The sequence below is a fragment of the Schistocerca serialis genome, chromosome 1 (assembly GCF_023864345.2).
Source record: "Schistocerca serialis cubense isolate TAMUIC-IGC-003099 chromosome 1, iqSchSeri2.2, whole genome shotgun sequence".
Classification (NCBI taxonomy): domain Eukaryota; kingdom Metazoa; phylum Arthropoda; class Insecta; order Orthoptera; family Acrididae; genus Schistocerca; species Schistocerca serialis.
Window position 1 is genome coordinate 763185534 of NC_064638.1, and position 13497 is coordinate 763199030.

The following is a 13497-nucleotide window of genomic DNA, read 5'->3' on the forward strand; positions in this document are numbered from 1 at the left end:
ATGACAAAATCTTCACACACCAATTACTGTCTGAAGAAAACAAACATTCAGAACCTCCCCATAGAAAAAGAATCTCTCAGGAAACACTATCTAGGCAACTATAAACAGCTGTTACACAGTTTTTTAGGTTGCTTTCTGTGGTCGGACGAGGATTATGAAAAGAAAACGATTGCCACTTCCCGGACAGGGCGACAGCACGCCAAACAGAAACTTTGTGGTGAATGATGCGGCTTGCTATTTTCATAACTTGGCCGTTAAAAGGGTTCCGTTATTGACACCTTTATCAACGATCCACTCACTCAGCAGCTGACTTCCGTAGGGTGAGACTTTGTTGGCCTTCAGGAACTGTGTTAAGAGCTAGCGTCAGCGGCCGGGAATTCCCTGGCAAACTTCGTCGTTTGGAAAAGTAAGGAGCACATAATGCCTTGCGTGCACGTCGTGTTCTGTACCGAAGGTATCGTGCCAGATGGGTTGGTCGAGGAGGAACAGTTACTTGGCCTGCTAGGTCTCCTGATTTAAATCCTCTGGACTTTTTTCTTTGGGGATGCATTAAAGACGTTGTCTATCGCGATATTCCAACAACTCCAGAGGACATGCAGGAATGTATCGTGCTTGCTTGTAATTCTCTTCAGCAGGCAACATTGGAGGCAGTAAATAGTTCTTTCATTCAACGTGTGCACCAGTGTATCGGTGTCCAGGCTCACCACTTGAGCACCTTTGAATGTTCTACTTCTGAGCAATGATACAGGAGAGTCCAAGTCAATTTTATGTTATGTTTCTGCTTGGTTTTCATTTGTTTTTTGACAACTCTAGCAAGTGAACGAGTTTGTGATCCAGAGCTCAAAGTCAATGTTGTGTTATGTAATTAATAACGTTGTGTTTCAGTGAATGGTACATCGTGATACATTTTTGATTAGGTCCTTAGGAGAGGAAATGAATTACCGAATAAAATATATAGGGGGCCATTTAAAAAAGTCGTACCACTGTTCATATCTTTGTAAAAAAAACAGATACAACGAAGGCAATCATGCTGATTGATGTCCCCCTGAGTGCTAAAGAGCTTTTGCTTTAAACATTTTGTAATTTTTATCTGGACAGACAGTTATTTAGGGTGATCAAGATAAATGGGACACCTTGTGTATTAAATCTTTTTGTACCTTCAGTATATGCATTAACATTTGAAAATATTTCTCAGTATTAATGACTTACTATTCGGCTGCGCTCTTTTGTATCTGAGCAGGAAACTTAACATTTATACAGGAAGAGAATTACAATGAAACCCCAAACGAAGAAGATTCATTTCAATGACACATAAACTCTATTTTTCAAGTATTAAATTAACAAAATAATACCGTTTTTTACAGACCTCTGTGTTACGAGACACCGGTCACATCCTATAAGTGCAACAGCTCGAACAAGAAGGAAGATTTTGCTAGAAGAATCATAGATAACAAAAGATTGAGACTTTCATTATCTTTTACTATGGGTAGTGTCTGAGATATAATTTTTTACGCAATATTAAATCATGTCATTGACAATAATTATTTATCATTTTACTATCGACGAAGTCCTTTTTGTTGATATCACGAGAATACGATTAATGTTCATTCATATTCCACATACAATGCTGTCGTGAATACTATTCCGAATAAAAAATAGGCGTCGATGTTACAGTTTCGTTAAGCGGGGATCAAAAAAATTTACTGAACTAGCTTTACTCAAATATGATTGGAAAAACTGATCACCTTTTCTGTTTCAAAGGTAGAACCGCTAATCTAGAGAATTCTCCTACATTTACATTTGCCGGCCTCTGTGGCCGAGCGGTTGTAGGCGCTACAGTTTGGAACGCGCTGCTGCTACGGTCGCACGTTCGAATCCTGCCTCGGGCATGGATGTGTGTGGTGTCCTTAGGTTAGTTTGGTTTAAGTAGTTCTAAGTTCTAGGGGACTGATGACCTCAGGTGTTAAGTCTCATAGTGCTCAGAGCCATTTGAACCATTTGAACCATTTACATTTATTTTTACTTGTCAATGGAACTGACCTCTGCACCAATGTTCCTTCTGAAATTTGCATAAAGTATTGAAATCTATCACTTCATGAATACAGGAGCTGTTACAGAAAAACATTAGCAACAATTTAAAGTAATATTTGATTATGTTTAGGATAAATATTACGTGAAACTTACACGCTTTCGTGTCTCGTCACAAAATGGCTTCTTACACTTCTCAGAACCAAAAGGGAAGAGAGAACGGCTTTTTTGCAAAAGAACAGAGATTGCAGTTACATTCGCAGATCATATTGATTGATTACAGAATCTTTGTTATTTTTCTGCCATAACTTTTATTTCGTTACGACGTCAGTTTTGGTATATTTCCGAAGTTATTCAATATCATTTTTATCACGTTATGTAGCGTACCGCCACATGGTTTTAGTGTTTCCAGTGAATACTCTTACTTTAATTCTTAACACGGTAGATTTCTGGCCATGTTGCCTCTTTTCATTACGCTCCCAACGACGCCTTGGGGCTTTCCAAGTCGCCAGGCCGCCGCACTCAGCCAAACGTATCCGAACTACCGTACGCAGCTGTCTGTAACTCGGGCATGTAGCCCAGCGCTCGCTCACTTAGCCGGCCCGGCCACTACACAACAGCTTGCCAGCCGCATGTGGCTGAACCGAACACCCTGATTTGAATATAGCTGGAAGGTGGATTCGTCACGTGCAATATGAAGGTTGTTCAAGACGTCACATGTCTTACGTCACGAACGAGTTATAGACAATAGGAAAAAGAAAGGAATTATAGTGTTTTACAGGCATAAATTAACACTACGTCGCCATTCCTTCTTCTTCGTACTTCACTTACTTGCAAGAAGTTGTCCCGCAAAGTATCGAGCCACCTGCCTCTCAGCTCCGCTCCACACCTTTCTTCCACTCGACTTTTTTCGGCGACTGACAATAGTTTTGTGCATATATAAACAAATTCACTTACAAGGTTTTCATACTTTTTGTCTGGGACCGTGAATCCGCCATGATTGTGCATCTGCAGTTTCACCTGAAGCTGGCGGCCAGTTGGACCGTCGAAATATCGTGTCGTCAGAACGATAAAATCCGGCAGCATGCCCATGAAGAGTATCAGCATTTATTATGTAGGGAAAATCTTAGTAATGACAGTATGTTTTTCACGCGTACTTACATCCTAAATTACACTGAACAGCCGAGACACTGGTAAAGGCATGCGTATTCAAATACAGAGATCTGTAAAGAGACTGAATATGTCACTGCGGTCGGCAATGTCTACATAAGACAACAAATGTCTGGTGCAGTTCTTAGATCGGTTACTGTTGCTGCAGTGGCAGGTTATCAGGATTTAAGTGAGTTTGAACATGGTGTTAATAGTCGGCGCACGAGCGATGGGACATAGCATCTCCGAGGCAGCGGTAAAGTGGTGTTTTCCCGTACGACCGTTCATTTCACGATTGTACACTGAACATCGGGAATTCGCTAAAACATCAAATCTCCGACATCGCTGCGGCCGGAGAAAGATCCTACAAGAACGGGACCAACTACGACTGAAGATAATCGTTCAACGTGACAGAAGTGCAACCCTTCCGCAAATTGCGGTAGATTTCAATGCTCGGCCATCAACAAGTGTCAACGTGCGAACTATTCAACGAAACATCATCGATATGGGCTTTCGGAGCCGAAGGCCCACTAGAATACTCTTGATGACTGCACGACACAAAGCTTTACGCCTCTCCTGGACCTGCCAACACCAACATTGGACTGTTTATGACTGGAAACATGTTGCCTGGTCGGACGAGTCTCGTTACAAATTGTATCGAGCAGATGGACGTGTACGGGTTTGGTGACAAACTCGTGAATCCATGTACCCTGCATGACAGCGGGAGACTGTTGAAGCTAGTGGAAGCTCTCTAATGGTGTGGAGCGTGTGCAGTTGGAGTAATATGGGACCCCTGAAACGTCTAGATACGACTCTGACACGTGACACATACGTATGCATCCTGTCTGATCACCTGCATCCATTCATGTCCATTGTGAATTCCGACGGACTTGGACAATTCCAGCAGGACAATATGACACCCCACACGTCCAGAATTCCCGCAGAGTGGCTCCAGGAACAGTCTTCTGAGTTTAAAACACTTCCGCTGCCCACCAAACTCCCTAGCCATTAACATTATTCAGCATATCTGAGATGCGTTGCCACGTGCTGTTCAGAAGAGATCTCCGCACCGTCGTACTCTTGCGAATTTATGGACAGCCCTGCAGGATTAACGGTATTCCTTCCAGCATTTCCTGAGATATTAGACAAGTCCATGCCACGTTGTACTGCTGCACTTCTGCGTGCTCGCTGAGGCGTTACACCTTATTAGGCAGGTGTACCAGTTTCTTTGGATCTTAAGTGAACGTGAGACGCATATCTTAATTGGGAGTATCTGTCATTTGTGAATAGGAAGTGTTCTGTAGCGAAGATCGCTTGGTAATTGTTTCGACCGGTTTCGACAGAATCTTGCTGTCTTCATCAGATCTTTGGAATTTCTTGTTAAAAAGTTTGCATCCACCAGTACAATGTGAGCTCTTACCGGAAACGACTCCACGTTGGTTTGTCAAACACACAAAAAAGAAAAAGGAAAGGAATTATAGCGTTTCACAAGCATAGATGTGGACCTAAATAAATACAAAGTGCAGTCGTAGCCCAAGCGCGTCACATGAAGAGGGGGCTCAAAGGGCTCTGAGCACTATGGGACTTAACATCAGTGGTCATCAGTCCCCTAGAACTTAGAACTACTTAAACCTAACTAACCTAAGGACATCAGACACATCCATGCCCGAGGCAGGATTCGAACCTGCGACCGTAGCGGTCACGCGGTTCCAGACTGAAGCGCCTAGACCCGCACGGCCACACCGGCCGGCCACATGAAGAAGTGAGACAGAAGTTTGCATTTGTTTACCTCTACTCCGAAGCACACAGTTGGTGCAATGGCTATTTTCTATGTTCTTTTTTTATGTGTTTCACAAAGCAATATGGTGTCGTTTCCGAAATGGGCTCTCTTTGTATTGGTAGCATGTATATACGTTAATAAGAAATTCCAAAGATTCGATGGTGTCACAATGATTCTGTCAAAAACAGACACTGTGAAGCAAAATAAAAATGTCAATCGGTCCTGGCTGCAGATGATTTCCTTTTCAAAATTACATTGCTCTAGTTTTTACTTTTTCTGCTTTCTAAAATATTTAAGGTCCGTGTATGTGTACTTGGAGTTTAACGACTAAGATAAATATATTTTATGACACATATTAAGATTTGTGGTCACGAAATTTGAAACGTCCCCTTAGAAAAATTTATGAATTACTGTGCTGGTTAACCCCTTACGTTATTTGAACGTACTCAGACATTTCGCTCTTTACTTATTCTGATCAACACTAAACTGACACACAATATTTGTAGCGCAACGAAATATGACTTTCAATAATCCCTACAAAAGAATGGCCCTGACTAACATTAACCTATACCTTTCACAAATCACTTACCTCCCAAAAATCTTCCTTACTCGAACTACTGCAATACAGCGAGCGCCACTACTCACAGCTAAATAAAAGATTCAAACTACTGAAGGCACTAACTACTGATAGGCATAGTTAGCAAATGAAAGATTTTGATAGAGAACAAACAATGTATTTACCTTAACAGTGTTCAAAAGTCATCATATATATATCAGTTCATGATATCCAGTATTACAAATTTACTCTCTCTGATGGACACACGTCCAGATCATCTCTCTCCCCACATCCACCACTGCTGGCGGCTCACCTCCAACTGCGCAACGCTACCCGCTGTTAACAGCCAACAGGCCAACACTACAATGGCAGACAACAACGCAAACGAGCCACAGACTGCACACAGCACAGCCAGTGATTTTCATACAGAGCGCTACGTGGCGTCACCAATAAGAAAACCTAAACAGCCTACTTACAAATTTTAAAAAGTAGTGGTTTTTTACTTTGACGCAAATACACATTAAACTCTTTGCACACGATTCTGCGATCTTCATAGTGACTTTTAGAGGAAGTCTTCGCCTCTGCGTATTTGGGAGGGTTTCAACGTGGTCGTATCGACTTAGGTTTCTTGGCTGCCGTACAACATTTCAACATTTCATCTTTTGATGTGTTATCATCTGATCCAGAGCTGGCAGAGGTCTTCCATTCATTCACAGATATTTCTCTAAAAGAAACGTGTGGCATTTCTCACGTGAGGAGACTATCAGTTCATTAGCCAATTTCAGTCAAAAATTTACTTTTGTCCGTCTGTTACGTTTTGATACCCCTTCCTTCCTACAAGATCTTTTCTACATAATCCAACAAGTAACATTAGACAAATCAGTAAAATGACTTTTTTTTACTCTGGTATTCGATCTATAAATTTTTTGGGCTTAGGACAATCTCTTGCAAGTACCTGTGGCCCACTTCCAACACAAAAGGATAACAGAATAACAGACTGAAATCACACTCTGCCGACATGCGATGTCTTTCTTCATCGATCATAACTGAAAATAAGAACTTAAATCAATGTTCGAATCCTGCCTCGGGCATGGATGTGTGTAATGTCCTTACGTTAGTTAGGTTTAAGTAGTTCTAAGCTCTAGGGGGCTGATGACCTCAGACGTTAAGTCCCATAGTGCTCTGAGCCATTTGAACCATTTGTTCAATGTTCGGTGTAATAACAATGTGTCTCCTGACATTCTATCTACGTATAGTCAAAGCATACCATAACTGTGAGGTTTTCAAAAAGTTTGTAAGGTAGGAGACGAGGTACCGGCGGAAGTAAAGCTGTGAGGACGGGGCGTGATTCGTGCTTGGGTAGCTCTTTTGGTACAGCACTTGCCCGCGAAAGGCAAAGGTCCCGCGTTCGAGTCTCGGTGCTGAACACAGTTTTAATCTGCCAGGAAGATTCACTGTGAGGTTTTCTTCACTCAGAATAAAAAGGAGATATTATCTACACTACACGTGAAATACAGAAAAAGCTTTGAGGGTGTAACCTGATGTCCACGTATGTGTACTTCAAATTTCGACGTCTACTGTAGTCAGTATAACAGATAATTCTAGTAAAAAATATATCTATCAAATATATGACTTTTCACATATTAAAGCAACAAATGAAATAAATCTAAGCTATAGACTAACGTATTATTTCGGAGTACCTATAGAGCACCCTCTGTGAGCAGCCATTCTGTTGGGTCGTGTCTTCGAACCATCTTAAGTTGCACTACAGATGGAGTTTGGTGCAGTTTAGCAGCACAAACTGAAATTACGCAAACTCGATTTGGTAAAAACTGTTGATTAATGTTACGAACTGAAAACACGTATGTATATCCAAGGACAGCAGATGTTAATAACATATCTTAACTAAAAGAAGGGCTCATTTAATAGGACACATCGTGAGGCATCAAGGTATTGTTAGTTTGATGATGGAGGGGAATGTGGCGAGGCAAAAACAGAAGAGGAAGATCAAGGTTCAAAAATGGTTCAAATGGCTCTGAGCACTATGGGACTTAACATCTATGGTCATCAGTCCCCTAGAACTTAGAACTACTTAAACCTAACTAACCTAAGGACAGCACACAACACCCAGCCATCACGAGGCAGAGAAAATCCCTGACCCCGGCGGGAATCGAACCCGGGAACCCGGGCGTGGGAAGCGAGAACGCTACCGCACGACCACGAGATGCGGGCGGAAGATCAAGGCTTGACTACAACGCGCAGGTTCAAAAGGATGTAAGTTGCTGTAGTTATGTGACCTGACATTAGGAGACGCCTTTTGATGCCAACAGTAGTAGAGAAAAGTCTGAAGCGGGGACCACGAAGCGGATGAAGTTAAGGAATTCTGGTGCCTGGGCAGCAAAATAGCTCATGACAGACCGAGCAAGGAGGACATGAAAAGCAGACTAGCACAGGCAAAAAGGGCATTCCTGACTGAGGGAAGTAGTATCAAACATCCCCTCAGTCTGAAGAAGAAATTTCTGAGAATGTACGTTTGGAGCGCTGCACTGTGTGGTGGTTCAACATGGACTATGAGATAACAGCAACAGAACAGAATCGAAATATTTGACCAACTGCGACATGGTCGAGTATACAAACAGTGATCCAATACTGTCAAATTTATTTTATTCGAGTCTTTGATCACAATATGAATTCTTTAGGCGATGACCTGTTTCAGTCCATAATGTAAAAAAGATCTGAGGATGGTCTTACGGACTGAAATCGGTCATCGTCTAAAGAATTCATATTGTGATCAAAGACTGGAATAAAAAACATTCGAAATATTTGAGATGTGGTGTAACAGACGCATGTTGAAAATTAGGTGGACTGATATGTTAAGGAATGAGGAGGTTCTGAGCAGAATTTGTGAGGAAAGAAATATGTAGAAAACACTGGCAAGGGGAAGACACAGGATGATAGGACATCTGCTAAGATACCAAGGAATAGCTTCCATGGTAATAGGGGCACCTGTAGGACGACGGCTTGGAAAATGGGAAATGCATTGCCGTAAGACTCTTTCACAGAGCATAGTGTGTTATGACCAGACGCCTGGGAACGAATCTTTCGGAAACGGTGCAACTGATCGGATGTTCACATACTAATGTCGCGAGCATGTATGGAAAGAAGCTGAAGGAGCGCGAAACCACGAGAAGGCGACAGGGCGTTGGACGTCCTGTCATCACAAAGCATGTGATGCGAGGATAGCGGGATAGGCGGCCTCCTGTGGCAGTTGTGGTGACAGTGCACAGTCCTGGTGCAGGGGCAAGTGTTTCGAAGTATTCCGTGCAGGGCTATTGCTGAATATGAGGCTCCGCAACAGTCAATCGCTACGTGTTTCCATGTTGACTCAACAACATCTTCAGTTATGACTGCAGAGCGCACGGGACTATCAAAAATGGTTCAAATGGCTCTGAGCACTATGGGACTTAACTTCTGAGGTCATCAGTTGCCTAGACTTAGAACTACTTAAACCTAACTAACCTAATAACATCACACACATCCATGCCCGAGGCAGGATTCGAACCTGTGACCGTAGCAGCAGCGCGGTTCCAGACTGAAGCGCCTAGAACTGCACGGGCACAACGGCTGGCTATAGGACCATCGAGAGCGCGCTGTGGACTTACGGGAACCGGGTCGTATGAGTCACGTTCCATGTTACTCCTGGTCAACGGCCGAGCTCGTATACGTCGTCATCCATGCGAATGGCTGGTCAGAACGTGCACTGCATAACGGACGCCGACCGGTGGGTGCAGCAGAATCTACTTGGATACTTTGCAAATCAAACTTAAGTGCCTGGCAGCTGATTTATCGGACCACCTTCACAATAATCCTCTACTATTCCACTCTCGAACATCGTGTGGGAAAAACGAACTCCTATATATTTCAGTGCAGCTCTTATTTTATTATTATGATCGTTTCTCCCTATTTGGTCGGCTTCAACATTACGTTTTCGCATTCGGAGGAGAAAATTGGTGACTAAAATTTCGTGAGAAGCTTCCGTCGCAACGAAAAACGTCTTTGTTTTAAGGGCATCCATCCCAAATAGTGTATCATGTCCGTGGCACTCTCTCCGCTATTTCGCGATAATACAAAACGTGCTGCTCTTCCTTCAACTTTCTCGATGTACTCCGTTAATTCTATCTGGCAAAGATTACAGACCGCGCAGCAGCACTCAAAAAGGGAACGGAAAAGCATAGCGTAGGAAATCAATTTACTAAATCTGTTACATGTTCTAAGTGCTATGCCAATAATATGCAGTTTTTGGTCGAAATTGTAATCAGGTACCGTTTCATGATGCAAACGATGGGCTATTAATACAACAGTTAACGTAAAATACTTGCGCGAGAGATAAATACTCAGTGGAGTTTAAGCATCTCCGTGCGAACTCGATAACAAAGATATACAGACTGTATTAAGCTACGGCAAAGAGATAATTATTCCATGTTGGACATTGGAAGATAGATGTTCTATGTCGGATGCAGAGTAGATTGTTGGAAGCCACCATTAAGGCAATAATCTATGTTTAATCGTACTGAAGAAAATAAATACATATAAAAGCACAAGAGGAGTATCAGTTGTGTAGAGTTCATGACCCTTAATCATTTCAAAAGAACTATTCGGTCATTGTAAAGACGCAAGTTTTTCGGACGTGTTGTGAGGTTTTACGGTGTGAACCTGCAGTTTTATATGGTTTTGGGATTCGTCGAGAATATTTCTCCGAAGTCTTGCATAACATCACAAACTAAAGTTGGACGCCACGTTCCGTACACATGACACAGCACAGCACTTGGCTGTACCGATCGATTTCCGTAGAGCGATAAATTAGCGATTTCAGGTGGAGAAGTTCCAGCAAGGAGACTCAACGAGATCTGCTGCTGCCAAACGCATATGGTATTACCGTATTCTTTAACTTACGGAGAACAGTAAGAAATACGGAATTCATAGCCACCGTAAACATTATTAAAAGGACTCAAATAAAAGGAGCAAACAGTACAAAGGAATCGCTAAACCAAACCATAAATAAAAATCAATTAATAAGACGCAATCTAATAAAAATCTCATTAAATAATAGAGAGAATAAAAAATAAGAACTTTAATGTATTTATCCGAATTTATGGCCTTTAGATTAGTTATAATTTTCGTGTAACGAAGTTTAACGCTTTCCTTTCAGCATTGACGTGGGCGAACTCACAATTTTCATAATTTAAGGTCAGTTGCCATTTTTTGCACCATTCAGATATCGAGGACCTATAACACTACCTTGGAGAACGCCAGAAGTCACCTCTCTTTTACTCGATGACACTCCATCAATTACTACGAACTATGACCTCCCTGACCGTAAATCACGAATCCAGACACAGAAAACGGAGACGATATTCCACAAGCACGCAATTTCGCTAAAGCCAGTTATGTGAAGCTTTTTGGAAATCTAAAAATACGGAATCAGTCAGAAATCCCTTGTCAACAGCGTTCAACACTGTGTAAAGAAATAGTTGTGTTTCTCAAATAAATCCGTGTTGATGTTGTGCCAACAGACTTTTCTCTTTTATAATTCATAATGTTCGAACACAACGTAAGTTCCAGAATCCTGCTGCCAATCGATGTTAATGATTTGGGCATGTAATTTAGTGGATTATTCCTACTACCTCTGTTGAATATTGGTGTGACCTTTGACACTGTTCAGTCTTTGCGTACGGATCTTTTGTCGAGCGAAGGCTTGTATATGATTCTTAAGTACGGAGCTATTGCATCACCATACTCTGAAAAGAACCTGATAGGCATATAGTCTGGACCAGAAGACTAGCTTTTATTAAGTGACTTAAGTTGCTTCACTGTTCCCAGGTTATTTATTTCTAAGTTACTCATGTTGACAGCTGTTCTTGATTAGAATTCTGAAATATTTACTTCGTCTTCTTTAGTGAAGGAATTTCGAAAGGCTGTGTTCACTAACTCTGCTTTCGCAGCGCTGTCGTGGATAGTATTTCCATTGCTATTGCGCAGAGAAGGCATTGTCTGTGTTTCGCCAGTAGTATACTTTACAAAGACAAGAATCTTTTTGGATTCTCTGCCAGATTTCGAAATAAAGTTTCGTTTTGGAAACTATTGTAAATATCTCGTATTGATGTCCACGCTAAATTACAGTCTTGGAGATCTTACGTTCGTTTGAGTTTGACATACTTTTCTCGCTGTTTCTGCAGCCGTGTTCTGACCCGTTTTGTGTACGAAGGGGGATCGTTTGTTAATTTATTTGATATAAATCTATCAAATGCTGTCGATAGTATTTCTTTGAATTTAAGTCATTGTTAATTTGGAGGGAGTTGAGATTGTCTCTCAGGAAGGCGTCAAGTGAATTTTTATATGATTTTTTGAATAGATTTATTTTTCGTTTATTTTTTGAGGTTTCGAGTGGTACAATATTCATATTCATTCTCGCTACGACAACCCTGTGTTCACTAATTCCTGAATCGGTTTTGATGCTCGTTATTAACTCAGGATTATTTGTTGCTAAGAGGTCAAGCGTGTTTTCAAAACCGTTTACTATTCGCATCGGCTGATGAACTAACTGCTCGAAATAGCTCTCAGGGGATGCGTTTAACACAACTTCGGATAACGTTTTATCGTACCTCCGGACGGAAACATGTATCTTCGCCAACATGTCGAGGGTAAATTAGAGCTACCACCAACTGTAATTGTATGAACTGTATGACTGGTGTCCGCCCCCGGTAGCTGAGTGGGCCGGCACGGTAGCTCAGCGTGTTCTGTCAGAGGGTTAGCTTCCCTCTGTAATAAAAAAACTCAGTTAATCGATCAACAACAAACTTAAAACAGATGTCTGATGACGTCCGCCCCGAAAAGATGCAACGAACAAAGGCGAACAAAATGAGATGAAAAAAAGAAAAGAAAAAGTGGTCAGCGCGACGGAATGTCAATCCTAAGGGCCCGTGTTCGATTCCCGGCTGGGTCGGAGATTTTCTCCGCTCAGGGACTGGGTGTTGTGTTGTCCTAATCATCATTATCATTTCATCCCCATCGACGAGCAAGTCGTCCAAGTGGCGTCAAATCGAAATACTTGGACCCGGCGAATGGTCTACCCGACGGCAGGCCCTAGTCACACTACATTATTATTTCAAAAATGTGTGTATGAAATCTTATGGGACTTAACTGCTAGGTTCATCAGTCCCTAAGCTTACACACTGCAAGCACTCCGTCTTCAGGCCACAAGTGGCCCATCGGGACCATCGGACCGCCGTGTCATCCTCAGCTGAGGATGCGGATAGGAGGGGCGTGTGGTCAGCACACCACTCTCCCGGTCGTTATGATGGTTTTCTGTGACCGGAGCCGCTACTATTCGGTCGAGTTGCTCCTCAGTTGGCATCACGAGGCTGAGTGCACCCCTAAAAAATGGCAACAGCGCATGGCGGCCGGGATGGTCACCCATCCAAGTGCTGGCCATGCCCGACAGCGCTTAACTTCGATGATCTGACGGGAACCGGTGTATCCACTGCGGCAAGGCCGTTGCCACAAGCTTACACACTACTTAACCTAAATTATCCTATGGACAAACACACACACTCATGCCCGAGGGAGGACTCGAACCTCAGCCGGGATCATATTATTATGACTCTGGTAAGCGTTTGAAATTAGACTCAACTTTTCTTTGAACCTTTCTGCAATTTTATCATCTGAGTTGGGAGGTCGGTAAAAGGATCCAATTATTATTTTATTCCGGTTGCCCAGAATCACCTCTGCCCATACTAACTCACAGGAACTATCTACTTCAATTATGCGACAAGAGAAACTACTTCTAACAGCAAAAACACGCTACACAGATAGGTTCTTCGCATAATCTTCCGCTGAACTTATCTCCAGCTTTAGCCAGCTTTCAGTGCCTATATAGATTTTAACATCAGTGCTTTCTATTGGTGCTTGGAACTAAGGTACTTTC

The 13497-nt window shown here is 42.3% G+C and overlaps 1 pseudogene; it reads right to left on the reverse strand.

Annotated features, from left to right (window-relative positions):
• Window positions 1-12954: 12954 nt before the first annotated feature.
• LOC126426765 (5S ribosomal RNA) lies at window positions 12955-13072 on the reverse strand (annotated as a pseudogene).
• Window positions 13073-13497: the final 425 nt, after the last annotated feature.